The sequence below is a fragment of the Anser anser genome (assembly GCF_964211835.1).
Source record: "Anser anser genome assembly, chromosome: 13".
NCBI lineage: Eukaryota > Metazoa > Chordata > Aves > Anseriformes > Anatidae > Anser > Anser anser.
In genome coordinates this window covers 2,843,475-2,858,791 of record NC_139734.1, presented here as the reverse complement: position 1 = coordinate 2,858,791, position 15,317 = coordinate 2,843,475, and the positions used below count along the sequence as shown (strand labels likewise).

At 38.2% G+C, this 15,317-nt stretch overlaps 1 protein-coding gene across 4 annotated transcripts in view; it reads right to left on the bottom strand.

Annotated features, from left to right (window-relative positions):
• GRIA3 (glutamate ionotropic receptor AMPA type subunit 3) overlaps window positions 1–15,317 on the bottom strand; it is a 402,836-nt gene that overhangs the window by 161,418 nt on the left and 226,101 nt on the right. For 2 of the 4 annotated variants that reach the window (XM_083797757.1, XM_083797755.1), the window contains one exon: window positions 12,033–12,191. The gene's annotated coding sequence lies outside the window, so the exon portion shown is untranslated. Of the gene's footprint in view, window positions 1–12,032; window positions 12,192–12,462; window positions 12,617–15,317 lie in introns of those variants that run through there. The other 2 variants (XM_083797756.1, XM_083797758.1) reach the window with 2 other exon arrangements.

Sequence of the window (15,317 nt, the reverse complement as noted above, 5' to 3'; positions counted from 1 at the left end):
TACGTATGTGTGTGGGCACACTCACACCTCTATTTTTCATTTCAAATCGCCTGGGGACAGCTGACATATCACCTTCAGGACACCATGTGATGTTTTAATCAAATATTAGCAAGGAGCTCGAAGCAGCTTGGAAGCCACAAGTGGGATACAAGATACTGGAGCACTGAAATATGGCATCAACAAAATAGCATTAATTCGCTTCATTTTTTCTTGCTCTTCGCATGCTGTTCTTTGTTAGGATGCTCTCTCTATTGCTTAATTCCTCTGAACTGATATGAAAAAAAAAGAAAGAAAAAAAAGAACAAAGAAATACCTCTTAAGCAAGATAACCCAGCTTGGGGTTTTACTAAGAAACTTTTGGTCTATTTTATACCTTTATACTGTCCAGCTGCCTAGATTAGGACAGCAAACGAACATGAATGGGGGATTGTTGCATTCTAACAATCTCTAAAGTTTAGGAGAAAAAGCTTTTGCAAGTTTTTGAATATGGATTTTGGTTACAACCCAACCTTGTCACCCTTTCTTGTGCAAACTTCCCACTGTGATCAGTGGGACTTCTGAATATTTAAGGAATACATGGGAACTTGTTATTTTTTCTCTTAGGTTTCTAAACTGTTAGAGGAATTTGTGTCAACCTGGGAGGAAGGAGAAGAACATGAGGGAGAGTGAACAGAGCTAGATAATGCTGTGCGCCAAACGCTTCCCAAACAGCCCCTTGGCATGCTGCTATTATGTCGGAACTGCAGCCAGAAGCGCTACATTTAGGAGTGCAATATCTGCAAGTCCCTTATGAGTAAGTTTTCAAACACAAATCCCATTCACAAATATTACAAATAACAAATAATGTTGCAATATTTGAGCATATGCCCACAAACACAGATTTTTTCTTACTCTTCTTTCAAGAAAAGAAAGGAAGGATGTTCAGAATTCCCTTTACTGAAATATTTATGCCTGGTGTGAAAAAGTGAAGGGCACATTTTTAGTAACCAAAGTCTCTACAAGATAAACATGAAACTCCAGCACAGCTGGTGCTTGACAGTGGAAGTATTTGTCTCGTCGAATTTTCTGTTAGGGAGATCCTTCATTAGTAAAATAACCTTTATGGTATTCACTCTCAGATTGCTTTTACTTAGGCAGTGCTTATTACTAAATATGTTATCTTAACATTGTAAGTTCCAGCAAATCTTAATCTTTAGTGTTGAGGTTTCTGAAAGCTGTAAATATTTGTTTTCAGAATTAAAATCAGAAAGATAAACAATACATTTATCAGTGTTTCTGAATGTATTGACATACACCTTAGTATTTATGTTTTTCCCACTACATTCCATGTTCACATATTTTTTCCATTTACCTTTGATATTTAAGCTATGCTGTACTTTATTTCTAAAGCAATAAGGCTTTTGAACATCATGATTTCACCTTTTGAGCCTAGAAAATAATTTGTTTTGGAAATGGCAAAGGATGTACTAAAAGCCTTGTTGAACCTGGCTGGAACAGGCTGATTTGTCTGCCTTATTTTTATTATCATCACAGGTTCCACAAAATAGTATTCCAAAACCGCATGTTTTCATTCTATAATCAAGCTGAACATGTTGCCTGATCCAATACATACAGTCTGATCAGCTTCATGCCAACCACTGCCATTTCATTACTGTCCAAATGACACATAACAAGACAGAAGTGTCACTTAAAACACATTACAAAGAGTTCCCCAGCTGGCTTTGAGATTTATTACTGTGCTGAGTAAGATTGCATTTTTAGTGACAACACTGCAAAGGACTCTTGAGTGATTTGAAAGAATACAGTCAGCTTATGGAGGTGAAGCATGCATTACAGTGACTGTGGGAAAGAAGAACTGAACTGGTATCGTCAACCCATATTTAGAACCATTTCACTACAAGGCAGAATTTAAGTTTTTTCTGTCCTGAGATAAACACTTCATATAGTCAAAATGTTACCAGTCTCTACTACAGGGAAAAATCTGTCCTGGACTTCCACTAGTGCTTTTTGTTATTGTAACCATTAATTCATACAGGTTTAAAAGGAAGCATGTGGCTAAGAACCTGTAGCTACTAAGGTTGATAGCTGTACAAGGTGACCTGCAATTTCTCCTTATCATACACCATTCATGGTTTGACTGAGGACCATTTCTAACAGTACCGAGAGAGTACTATTGGCACTGTGTTACTGCGGTAAGAGTTGCAAAATCTGAATTCAACCAAGGCTTCAAAATCCTCTATTTGAAAAACTGTACAGATTTAGGACTGGATAAGATGCAGCAAATGCCCCTTCTTTGTATGTAGCTTGCATCAAAAACTGTGAGGGAGAATGCTCTGGAAACTTCAACCAAATATAGCAGGTATAGAGCAGCTAAAGCAAGGACCTTTGGTCATTCAGTGATTGTTTAATACTTTGTTTTACATACTGCTTTCTTCTTTCCTAGTCTGGTAAGACTTCTGACTGTTTTTCATTTTGCTGTAAGAACTCCAACCAGCTGCTTTTACTCTTCCAGAGCAGAAGGAAAGACGAACACGCTTTCCTTCCTCTTTCAGTAGGATAAGACATGCACCAGGAATGTGCATGATACTGTCTTTTTCACCTGTCCTGCCTCTGGATTATCTACCTACTCTGACAGTAGGTGGAATTGGTCCACCATTTGGACCAAATGGAACCGAAGAGGAATTGGTCTCCATGGAAATTGCTGCTACAAACTTCCACTAGTTGAGGCTAGACAGGTTTCATTTTGTTAAGCTAGGACATAACATTTTTAGCTAATTTTTGCTAATTTCATCTGCTGAGATGTTTGAAGTGGGTTCCCTTCTGTTTTTCTGAGCAAGCTCAAGTGGTTCATTCCTCACGGCCGCTTGTTGTAGTGAGGTGAAGGGTTTTCCCAAAGTCTGTCACACAAGGTAATGAACTGCTTGGTTGAGGCTGGTTCTTCACTGAGATATTTCATGAGATTCAAGCCTGTAGAAGCTTAGCTCAGATGCTGACAGCAAAGTTGAAAACTATGATAGTTTTGAATGAATGATGCTGGAAACTGGTTCACCTATGGTCAAGCTTTTTATAGGAAAGAGGCTTTTGAACCTCTTACTGAAACCACAGTGAACTTCAGCAATCCAGAACATTTCTGCACCTAGCAAGATATTTATGGCTAAGCCTTGTTATAGGTCGTACACTGAGTTTGTTTTAGAGGATTTTTTATGCTGCCTCTGCAAAACAATTTCTTGCTCCAGCAGCTCCCAAACTTAAATTTTAGCCTACAGTGCTCAGTCCACAAAACACAGGATTAGCATTCAAGTTTGAAGCAAATCAAACAATCACTTGGGATTCATTCACAATTATTTTAGGCTTTTAAGGGCAGCAGGACTAAACGTTGGTCAAGAACTGTAGAAAAGGGCACATGGGAGGACAACCTCAGTACATCCAGGTGTAACAGCACTGAAGTCAACAGTTACATTTTTGACCTGGCTCCAGTATGTTTATTCTGTAGAGAAAGTTTCCTCATGCTGTAAATTACTGTAAGATTAGCATTAATCTGACTGAAATGTCCTGGGCAGTACAATTCTCAGGCTAATTCTATTACGCAGATTTTTTCCACATGCTAGTTTGAAATGTTATCATATGATGACAAATGTAAGCTTTTTAATTGGATTTATGTAAATCCTTTCTTCATTGAAGCTGTTGGAAGGGATCTGTGGTTGCTTATAGAAACCACACACTGAAAAACATCACAAATACCTTGTAAGAGTCTAGGTTTTCTTCAGCAATCCAAGCTTCAGAATAACTGTTTCTGGTCTACTGCAGACTTCCAGTCCTTCTTCCTATTATAGCTTCACATGAGATGGCAGAAAACCTTCCACCTGACCATGATCTTTAGCACTGTCAGCTCTTAAAAAGAGTGCACTTTCAGAAAGGAACCAGGAGCAAAAAGAATAGGTTTAAATCTCTGCTTGTCTTAGCACTCTTATTTGGTCATTCTCTCTGTAGATTGTACAAACTTTAAATGGTTCTCATCCAAATGGCTTTCATTTGTTGTAGTTTCTATTAGAGAATTGGCAGATCAAAAGACTCATTCTTTGCAGCTATACAAGTGAGCAAGAGACTGAAGGAACAAGGAAATTGTCCTGATGCCACTTTCCATACCTCGAAACCAACACAATTAGATTCTTTGATCTCAGAAAGTCTGAATACAAAACAAATCACTGAAATTGTCGCTTTTTAGCACACTCCATTGATTTGTATTTTTTAAGTTCAGTACACAGCAGGGCTGTGCTCCAGCTGGACATCCCAGGGCTCAGCTACAATCCATTCAGTAAGTAACTGCTGCTGCTGGCCTTCAAGCACAGGAGTAGACTCACTGGTTGCGGTGGGGCTACTCACACTTAAACTCGATCATATAGTAAAGTGCTTTGCTGGACTGGGGCCTCCATATCTCAGACAAAATTCCTCGATGAATTTGCCAAGTCTCCTTCCTAAAGGTCAAAGAAAAGGCCTCTTCTATTTCCTACTGAACTTGGGGGACCTTTGAAAGCATTCTTAGTACACATATTATATGTATTGAAAATTAGATGACCTTAGTCACAGGAGAAAGAAAATAGTATAAAAGCTAAGGGTTAATTACAGCACCTTAGATAGAGACAATTTAATGAAATTTCTTTGTTCTTATTTATGTAGTTGTTTTCAATTCAAAAGCAATGTTCTATTTGGATGTGGAGATTCAAGTAACACTTTCCAAAATATGAAAAGCTAAATGCCACATTTACAATTGTTTCTGAAAAGGGTTGACCTTTATTAAAGTAACTGAGTAAATATAATTCCGAAGGTTTTGTTTCCCTTGTAAATTAAATGGTATGTTTGTAGATGGAAAGGTCAATTTTCAGTAAAGCTGAGCTTCAGAAAACATCACCTTTCTCAGCTAAATCAAAGGAGTTAATTAGTTTTACAGATAGAATACATAATATATAATTCCCTTATCTTTGTTTGAAAATCAATTGTTTATGGCATAAAGAGGATAACACGTGTCATCATTAGGCGTGAATGCTTTTTGCTGCAGCAGCAAATATAAACTCAGTCTACCAAACACAGCTTCATAAATGTTAGACCTATCCTCTGAGAGGCTCCGTGTAGGGGAGTGTATATCAAAATCATACCTGATGCCAGATTTCATGTATTTAGTAAATTTATTCCCTTTTATATGAAAATACCATAGTTTCTACTAATAAAAAATGCACTAGGAAAATACTGCTAGGCATTGATAATGCATCGAGAACTCTGCAGTTTAATCCCTTTCCTCCTTGTTCTTAATAAAAATCTTTTTTTTTTTTTAATTGTCACTTTTACAACAATGTCAACATGAGACCACAAGCACAAATTAATAAGCATCTGAACCAGTCAAATGCCTGGGTGTATTAACTGAAAGGAGACTGGAAGGCCTAGCTTTTGCTGCCTAGGTTTGTGATAGGTCTTACAACACACTTGTGAGGAGTACTGAGTGCCACATTGCTTTCGTAGCTGTTTGTTACAGAGAATACTGTTTGCTCCTTTTGACAGAAAATTATTGGCCTAAGAGACAGCACCTCCTGACCGTACAGCCTTCAGCCTCCCTCTTTGTATGGCTTTCCAAAGTCAAGGGACAGAAGGGAACATTTTGTCTCTCTAGCATCTGTTTAACCCAGCAAGTTTCATGGGCGTCTCCAGAAGGAAGACATTTGAAGTCAGACTTGTAGAAGATGCTGGAAGAATTCAAATAGAGAGGTACCACCACAGCAGAGTGACTGCAAGTTAGTTTTCTTCTCCCATGCCTATGGAGGGTATCCAGAAATTTTGCATAGACCTTCCTTTCCTATAGAGCTCTGTATGGGTTAGGACTGATATTATTTATAGCGAGATAAATGTCTGTTCATAGAAATCTAATCTGATAAAATTCCCCATAGGATAGATTCTGTACAACAAATTCCACACACCCATGCCTTGTCTAAAGCAGCACTATTAGCTTTATTTAAAAGTCATTTAAATATCATTATACCTCTCTTTCTCCATACAAACAGAAGAGATCTAATGTCGATATTTGTTCTCTGAGAAGGGTGCCATATGATGGGAAAAAAAAAGAGACTATGATGAAATTGTCTGAAGAGACAAGTGAAAATAAAACAGCTTATGTTGAGCACTGAGATTTGTAATAAGTGATGTTCCGACAATAGACATCTTCATTAAAAGAAAGGGAAACCTAAAAGATAAACAGCAAAAAAATTACCGGCAGATTTTCCAAGCTGCTTCACTTTTTATTACTAGCTAGGTGACCCAATCCTTCACAGTGGTTCTGCCATGTTTAAACTTTGCAGCTGTTGCAGATAATCTAACCTTTAATTTTGTAGTGAACAATATTAAATTAAACAAAATTATTCTTGCTCTAGCAGAGATCTGGATCAAAGTGATTCCAATGCTCAGTGTAGACTAGGTCATTTGTACTCTGGGACAGAGATTCAATTGAGGCTTCAACAGCAAATCCACGTTACTACCTTGCAGCAGGCTCTAATGTGATTCTAGCACTACCAGCCTAACCAAATGCAGTTTTATAACAGTTAAGTGACTATACAGATGTGTGATTTATTAACCTTTTTAATGTTGTGCTCTTCTGTTCGATTTTCTGGAGAGGTGCATTCCCCGTATCCTAACAATTTTGAGGCAAATAGTCAATGCTAGTTATTGAGTTCGTCTAGGTTGAAAATAAAATAGCACATTCCAGACTCTGAACAGATGATTCCTGTTTAAAAACATCTCCATCCAGTGTACATGTGGAAGGTATGTGAACAGAATGGTATGATTGCTTAGATACTACACGTGGATTTTATAAAACCCTAAAGTATAGAGGAGATACAAAGATATAGAGGAGAAATGAAAGCTATCGGCACTGGGAGTTGAAGCTGGAGATGTTAGACCAACATTTTTCTGACGTCCTCAGTACTGCAGGTCCCAACCTGCTCTTGCCATGCACAGGTAGTCTGCTAACAACAGTTTCACAGTGACACTCTCAACAACATTATGCTCTCCTTGTGCCTCTCCTTACCTTTCTACAGAGCAGTTCTATGGCAAACCTGTGCCCTCTAGCTTATTAAGAGAATCATTTAAAAGGTACAGCTCCTCAGGTGATACTACAGATGTTGAAATAGAAAAGTTGTACTACAGATGTTGAAATAGAAAAGTTGTAAAGGATACTAGAATTTTGGGAGTGCTGTGGAAGTTCAGTTGAAAGTGAGCAATCAGCAGGCACAAGTAATTAAACTCTGCCAGTGCAGTGAATATCACATCAAAACACTGAGCTGTATGAATGCTGGGATCTTCAATCAGATATTGCTCATTTAAAAATGGAGCTGTGCAACAGTGGCCCTATCTCTTGTACTCATTTTTCTTGGAGCAGCAGCCTGACATTTCAAAAGATGAGAAGTACCTTTCAGCTTGAATAAACTCAGCAATCTATCTGTAAACACATTTGGCCTCATCTTGAGAAATGTCAGATTTCTGGAATGAACAGCATGGGTACAGTATTTGTGTCAGTATTTAGACAGTCACATGTAAGAGAGCAAGCGTGGTTGCAACCTTCTATACTGCACTATTGCAGGTACAGTACTATAGGAAGAAAATGCATGTTACATCCTGAAATAGGCTGACATCTTTGTCCTGCTGTGACAATAAAATAGTAGCAAAGAGAAGCAAATGACTGAGTCAGTAATGGGATAGAAAGTTTCTCTTACTTTCTTCTGTCTCATTGTAATCATGTCTCTCAACTGCTGGGTTTCTGTGGAGGAATCCTTCCTGACACTAGGTGACAATCACTGTGTTCATTCACTGTTGTTATTCATTGTTGGGGTTCTGGTATTGTCACTTGAAATCGAGTCCTTGCTGTGTTGAGCATTATATATTACACAGAGCAGAAAAAGGAAGTTCCTACTCTGAAAAGCTTGCAGTCCAGGGAGACAAAACAAATGTGAAATGAATGACAGCCTCCAAACAATAGCAGGGCCACTGCTTGATTTGTGTGTGTGTTTACAGCAGTGGTTTTCAACCTATGGTTTGTGAGCCCCAAGGGTAGTGGTCTGTAAGATATCCAAGGAAGGTAACTAAGAAAAGAATAAGGCCAATACTAGTAGGCTTATCTTTACAGAAATGTCTGCTTCTCTGAAAGGTGTTTAGGGCCTCGATGGTGAAAAAGCCTGAAAAGCGTTGTATACAGGCTGCCGTGATCAAGGCTGTCATTTATAACACCCTGAGACACATCAGCTCATATGATCTGGCTACTGCTTCATACATCCCTAGGCTCACCCCAGTCTTACCCCAACCACCTTGTGAGTGGAGTAGAGAACACCCAGCACTGTGCGGTACCTCCAGGTTTGCCTCACCAGGAGATCCTGTGCTCAGAGAAGCCTTGCACAAGATTTCACAGCAGCACACTCAAATCACAGACCCCTCAACCTAAAAAAACCAACAACAAAGAAAAAACACCACACCTTTGGTCTTTTGATGGAAAGGAAGGACACTTAGGCTCTCCTTACTACTTGCTTTCTTCCTTCCTCCATTGGAGGCACCAGACAAGGAGATACCTGCTGGCGAATAGCCATTTACCTAGCAGCAGCTACCAAGTTATCCTGCTTGAAATTTGCAGAAGAACTCAATTGCAGAAGAACCTATCTGTCTTAAGCCTTCTGGAGACCCTGAACGTTGGAACAGGTGTGACAATATTACCAGAGATGTCATTCCTTGGTACTGCATAGAGAGGAGAAGCACATGGCTCCTGAACTCGGGTGGCTTATTAAAGTCAGGGAATGTCACTAGTCCTCCAAAACGCATGCGGTACTATGCTGTTTTTTTCATAAAGCAATTCATTCTCTTACAATCTTTCAGAGAATAAAATTTTCACTGACTCAATAAAATATACTAAAATTGCTCATAATGGCTCTGCTTAGGATTAGGTGGGAAGCCTTTATATCGGCCAGTATATATGGTTTTCATTGTTAATGTCCAGTATTCAGTGTGCATATTGTAAAGTATAATGAAACAGGAAAAAATTACTTTCAGATGCATTTTTGTTCTGTATTTTGTAAGAACAACAATACATCAACCTTTCTAATATTCTTTTCTCATGATTGAGTGTGCCTATTTGGTTTGTTATTGTACATAGGTAAATCTTACAACATCATTCGGCAACTGTTACGTTCAAGCTGGAAAGCTCTTAGTTCTGATCCCACTGCTTCCTCCCTTAAAATATCACCTTGTGCTAAGGGTGAGGAACAATAAGGATGACACACAAGAAATCTGCATCCACTCTGAGAACATTTCTGCTTCCTCAAAACACCTGCTTTGCCTTATGGCTGGACACTTTGGGCTATTTACTCCACAAATATCTTCCAACACTGGATGGAATTCTGATACATTTTCCATTTCTCTTTCTAAAATTTCTGATCATCCGTAGAAATCTGCAATTTGTTAATTTTGGCCAGTGCTTCTGTCTCTCTTTCTTCTTTGTTGCTTTAGAATCAGAAGTATATATACATTTTTATATAATATTATATATATATATATTATTTTTTTTCCTGTGAAGATAAGAATGGAGAGCCAGTAAAGTCTTTGCTGTTGGTACCAACTAAAACTTGGCCTTGCTCAAATATATTCACATCTAAGGAAGATCAGATACTAAAGTGATACACCTGTATCTGTATGATATCAGATCAAAGCCCTGTACATATGCATCCATAAAACAGAGGTAGCTCACAGATAAATGAGATCCTGATTCTCTAGCTAGGTACTATTTGTTCTGGAAATGCAACCTGAAGTTCTCTTGATCAACTGCTTCTCATATTTATGACCTCCTTTACACATAAATAGAATTACTCCAATGAGAAAAGCAAACAGTGTGCAGGATTACAGGATTTCTAAAGGAAACACTCAAAATACAACCTCTGGTATCAATTAAGAGGGCAATACTTCACACAATACACTTAAAAAGCAGAAAAGCTTATTCTGTGTTTTGATATGTTTTCAGATCACCATACACAGATAAATTCAGCCCAGGAGTCTTACAGGTTGTAGTAGGTGAGCTCTTTCTCAACCATTAACATTTATTTTAGCACACTTTGGCAATCTGAGAAAATATCAAAGAGCTGGAAATTGCCAACGTAGTCCTGATATATTAGAAGGATGACCTAGAGAATAACAGATTGGTTCATCTGATATCAATGCATTCAGGACTGTGTCAGCAAACATCCAAACCCAAAAACAAAATGAATGCCAGTCAGCATTCCCAGAAGGCAGATCTTGTTATTTTGGCAGGAGTGTCTGCCTGGCTGATAATGGCAACTCCCTGGAGGCAGGGTACATGAATTCTTCAAGGCACCTGACTTAGTACCACATCAAATTTTGCTTTAAAAATGCTTATTACAGCGACATAAAACAGGAAAAATTAGACGGATTGCTGGCCTACAGACAGATCACAAAATATAGTTGTTACTGAGGGGATATCAACTTTCTTGCGCCTGTTGGTAACACTCAAGGACTGGTTTGTGTTCCAACAAGCTCCAGTATTTTTATTACCACCAAAGTTGGCAGTAAGGAGAGGCTGCTCTGTCAGTGTGGTGTGACTCACCTCATAAAACGAACGCAAGTCAACACAGTATTTTTAATTTTTACCAAACGTGCAACCATCTATCTAGAACATGGATGAAAATGATGCCAAAAGGATTAAGAACTTCATCTCTGTTCACCCGATGCAGAGAAACTCCTGAGTCATTATACACAGTTACTTCAAATGAGCTCTCACTGCTGTTCTGAGCAGTGCAATCTAATATCCTTGGATGAATAAAAGGAGGAGGAATTATCAAACTATCTAATCCTTCTTGACAGCAATGGCAAGAACAGTATTAGAGCCTCACATCTATGAAATGCTAAAACCACTTAAAGAGAAGTGGAGGGAAACCATGGGAGTAGGAACCCCCCCTAACTACAGGGGTAATTAACTGCTGGAACAGGTGGCAGATTCACAAGTGCTGACACTTGTCAAAGCATTCAATGAACTTTAGCTTGGCTTGGAACTGAAGAAGCCTCTTGTTCACGTGGACTGAAAAATAAATTTTGTAGACCATAGAAGTGGGATGCAAGTTTTATTTCAGTGAGGTGAATTCATGTTTTCTACTATTTACCTACCTCTAACATAATACTTTTTTTTTTTTTTTTTTTTTTTTTTTGCCTTTAGATACACTTCATTTTGAATCTCAGATTTCAGTCTCCTTGATTTACTGGGCTTATTAGGTAATGGAACTTCTTTGATCTTTTAAACCAAACTGAAATGGAAGACAGACTTGGAAAGCACTACGCCAGATGAGATTTGGCAAGGAATCAATATTTTACAGTTTAAATATGTATTAATCCATAGCAGAAGTAAACCATTTTAACTTTTTATACAGATATTATTTTACCCTTGTGAAAGTGTATAAAAGTGCATAAAAAGTGTATATTATGAACTTATTTTGCTGAACATTATTTATGATACACTTATCTCATTGGGGAAAAGAAACAGCTAGTGATATCTGCCCAGGGAAAAATTATTGGGTGGTAGTTTCAAAAGAGCTTGAAAGATTTAGACAGTCAATTCCCAGTGAATTGAGAGTTATGACAGGAGTTATGGCTCTAAATCATAGAAGCAGTTTTGAAAATCCAGCTCCTCTTTCCCCCCTTTAAATTTAATTGAATTCATTTATCTTTCATTTGCTTATTGTGACACTCTCAGGCAATCTGAAGCTGCTTCAGAAATAATAACAGGCAAGAGATGTACATACAATCCTCCACTCCTGGCAATACTGCATTCTGGACTAGAGTTGTGCTGATGGCTACCTCTCTAATTCACTCCCTTGTTGGACCCACAAAGGAAGCAGTGCTTTTATGTTATGGACCATCAGGTGCAGAAGTGGAGGTAATAGAGGATGACACTGACAGAAGCTGGAGTGCTGGACAGCAGCACTAACAACAAAGCAAATACACACCTGAGGTCCCGGCCAAACCGGCGAACGTGGCTCTGTGCCTTCTGCTCACGGAGACTGCTGGTCCGTCAGAGTGCTTTCCAATGACAACCAGTAGGACTTTGGTCTTGCTTAGCTTTAGAATAATCCAGCTCCTTCATAAATTGATTTTTAAGATTTTATCTGATAAAGGAAAACCAAAAGTACTCTTAGTCCCTGAAGGGCTTTTATAAATACCAGAACAAACAAACAAACAAAACCAACCATCAACCAACCATCCAGAATTACTCTTAGTACCTGAAAGGCTTTCGTAACAAAGCCAACAATAAAGAAACCAAAAAAAAATTACAGTAGTAGTTTCTCTGGTACCCCTTACTTTACCAATGCTTATAGTATTGATAAAATGATAAGCAATGTGATTATATCTCAAGGATAACTGAAACTGAACACAGACCTTTTCATTTAAATGCTTCTGCTTTGAACCAGTCATTGTAATTCCAATTTCCTCATAGTAAAGAGCTCTAAAATAAGAAGCATGCAAATAACTGCAGCGTATCGTTTCCTTTACTTCTTTTGGACGATCCAGAACAACCACCGACAACATACTTCTAACACAGTAAAAAAAAAAGAGAGCTTTTAATAAGAAAAAACAAGACTATACAAAAACGTGGCATGGCAAAAGAGCTAACATAACTTAAAATTAAGTTCTGGTTGAAATTAGAACCTAGCAAGATTGAAAATAACTAGATAAAGGTTTCAAGGCAAGGTAACAAACTGGTAAACTACTCACCAGAGAAATGCCTAACGTCTAGACATATACATGAGTTCATTTTAGACGTAGATTTTTTCTGCATTGCAGAAACATAAGCCTGGCTTATTGTATTTGTTTCCTCTTTAACTTTCCCTCAGTAACCAACTGTTCTTTTTTAGATGTCTTTAATAAAGTCTCATTTGCACACTGACTCTATGCAATTACAAGCATCGATATTTAGCATTTATATATTAGCAGTGTGGTCATACAACATCAAGGAATAATGGATGTACAGTACATCCAGAAAGAAAAATACTTCCCCAGAGAAGTTACCAAGGCGCATATATTACTGTTTGTGATATAAGCCAGGTTTTTTAAAAAAAATCAGAAGGCTGTGCGTATGTGAGAGAGGTGAATAGATGAGATGAGCAAAGGTGCTATCATAACTATTCCCATTTTACAGGTGAAAAGCTGAGACTGAGAAATGGACTTGCTGAAAATCACTGAGCGAGTAGGGGCCAGGATAAAACTGATACTTTGCCTTCCTGAATCCTAATCCAAGGCATTAGTCTTAAAATCATGGTGAAGTACTTTTGTGACAAATTGTAAGATTAATATATGTATGCCTGAAAAGATTTAGTTATTCAAGAAACCACACACTTGCAACAAAGTAGAGCGATATATGAACTTTCTTATGCCTGTTTCTCTCTTTGCCTGTTAACCCTAAAATACAATCTATGATTACGCCAAAAAAGTTGCCTTCCAATTCATATGTACCATAAACAAATGTACCCTTTTGTTCTGCTTGACTTAGGATCATCCTTTGGTACTGGAAAACAACATTCTGAATCACTGCTTCCATCTTTTCCTTTACTTGATATGGGCTGTCTGTCTGCTGAATTATTCTCCTGTTCTCATCTCTTTGCTAGGGTGGTTCTTCCAGCCATGGCACAATCTTCTCTGTGGGTGTTACATAGCGTGCACACAACCTGGTTGATTTTCTCAGGAGGGAGCTATGCAATATGCTATGTACAAATGGTGTATAATAGGCAAGCACACCAACCTTGTTGCAGAGGGGAATATGTCTGCATCAAATTATTAAGTCTGCTTTGTGTCTGGGCTAAAATATCAATATTGTGGCTTTGTTAGTTCTTCCTTGCCCCTGGGCAGCCTGCTGTGCCATTGTATTCTTCAATAAGCCTTATTAGATCTCTTGTTCTGAAATCTTAGGATTTAAACTAGACAGATTTGGCAATATATCTAGAAACAGCTACTCTCATCTGGGTATCATCAATACACATAATTCCATTGAAATTAAACAATTTCAAGAAAATAAGCCATGTAAGAAATTATCTTGTCTTTGTTATATAGCATACCTGCCAAAGGTACAGCACAGAGGCAGGGTTCTGCATCCACCACGTATGGTGATATTTTGCATTTTAAGATACAGTGGGTGAAGTCTTGATCACAGTGTAGTGACTGACAGAGGTTAGAATTTCAGTCCATATGTGCACCAGCATGTAAAGCTAGTAAAATTTATAGCATCCATGCTAAACTGTACTAGCTGGTTGTTCATTCTGGAGTATATTGCTTTGAAGGCTCCTTGTTACTGAATATTGCTGCTGGAAAAGGGAAAGCAGTGGCATGAATCACTCTCTTAGTAAGATGGAAAAAAGCTTTTGCGTGACTATTGGTTCCTAATGTGAAAGCATTAGAGCCTGCGTGCAGCTCTCTAATATGTGGCAGGCAGAAAATGATATCTAGACACAGCACTCAGCTCATGTCTGTGTTCTCTTGTGGAAAGACGGGGTTCAGTTTCACTTGTTCCTGAGACAGGCAAATGTAAATAATATGCGTAACCAAAGTCCTTCTTGATCCCAGCTGAAGGGACACTCACCTCTGAGTGTAGAAGTTCTTAGGGCTGCTGTAACTTGGCATCAGTTGCAATGGCCCACATTGGTTTCATGGTAGGGCCAAAATATTTGAGGGCAGGACTATGTGCATGTGTTGGTATACAGGAGTACCCCTACAGAGCAGCTTAGGGCTGGAGAAGTCAAGTTTCATTTTAATACAGCAGTGTAATAACATTCCCTATGCAGAAGAGAGAGAGTCCATGCACTGTTACTGTGATAGCTGGAGCTAAAGGACCAACACAGACAACCATGAACTGAGCTTCCTTTTCCTATGTGGAAATATAAGACATTTTGTCATGTTTTGTTTATGTCACAGGTTATATTTATTTTGTTTTAGCATATTTATGCAACATTCGTCTATATAATTTTCATTTATATATTATATAAAGATATAGATATTTATATAAATGTGAAATGTATATTAGTCATGTATAATTACTGCTATATTTCATATTTATTGTACTTCATATAGATTGCAATGAAGCACATAGCAGACAAACACCAAACGAGCGTCCTGCTGCATGCTCACAACAGCCTCCTTACTGCAGCTGTGGCTGATAGCTTGAGTTCTTTCCAGTCTCTGAGAGTTGATGCACACCTGTCCCTAGAAAATGCTGCTGTTTTTTCACTTGAGAGCATGCTGAA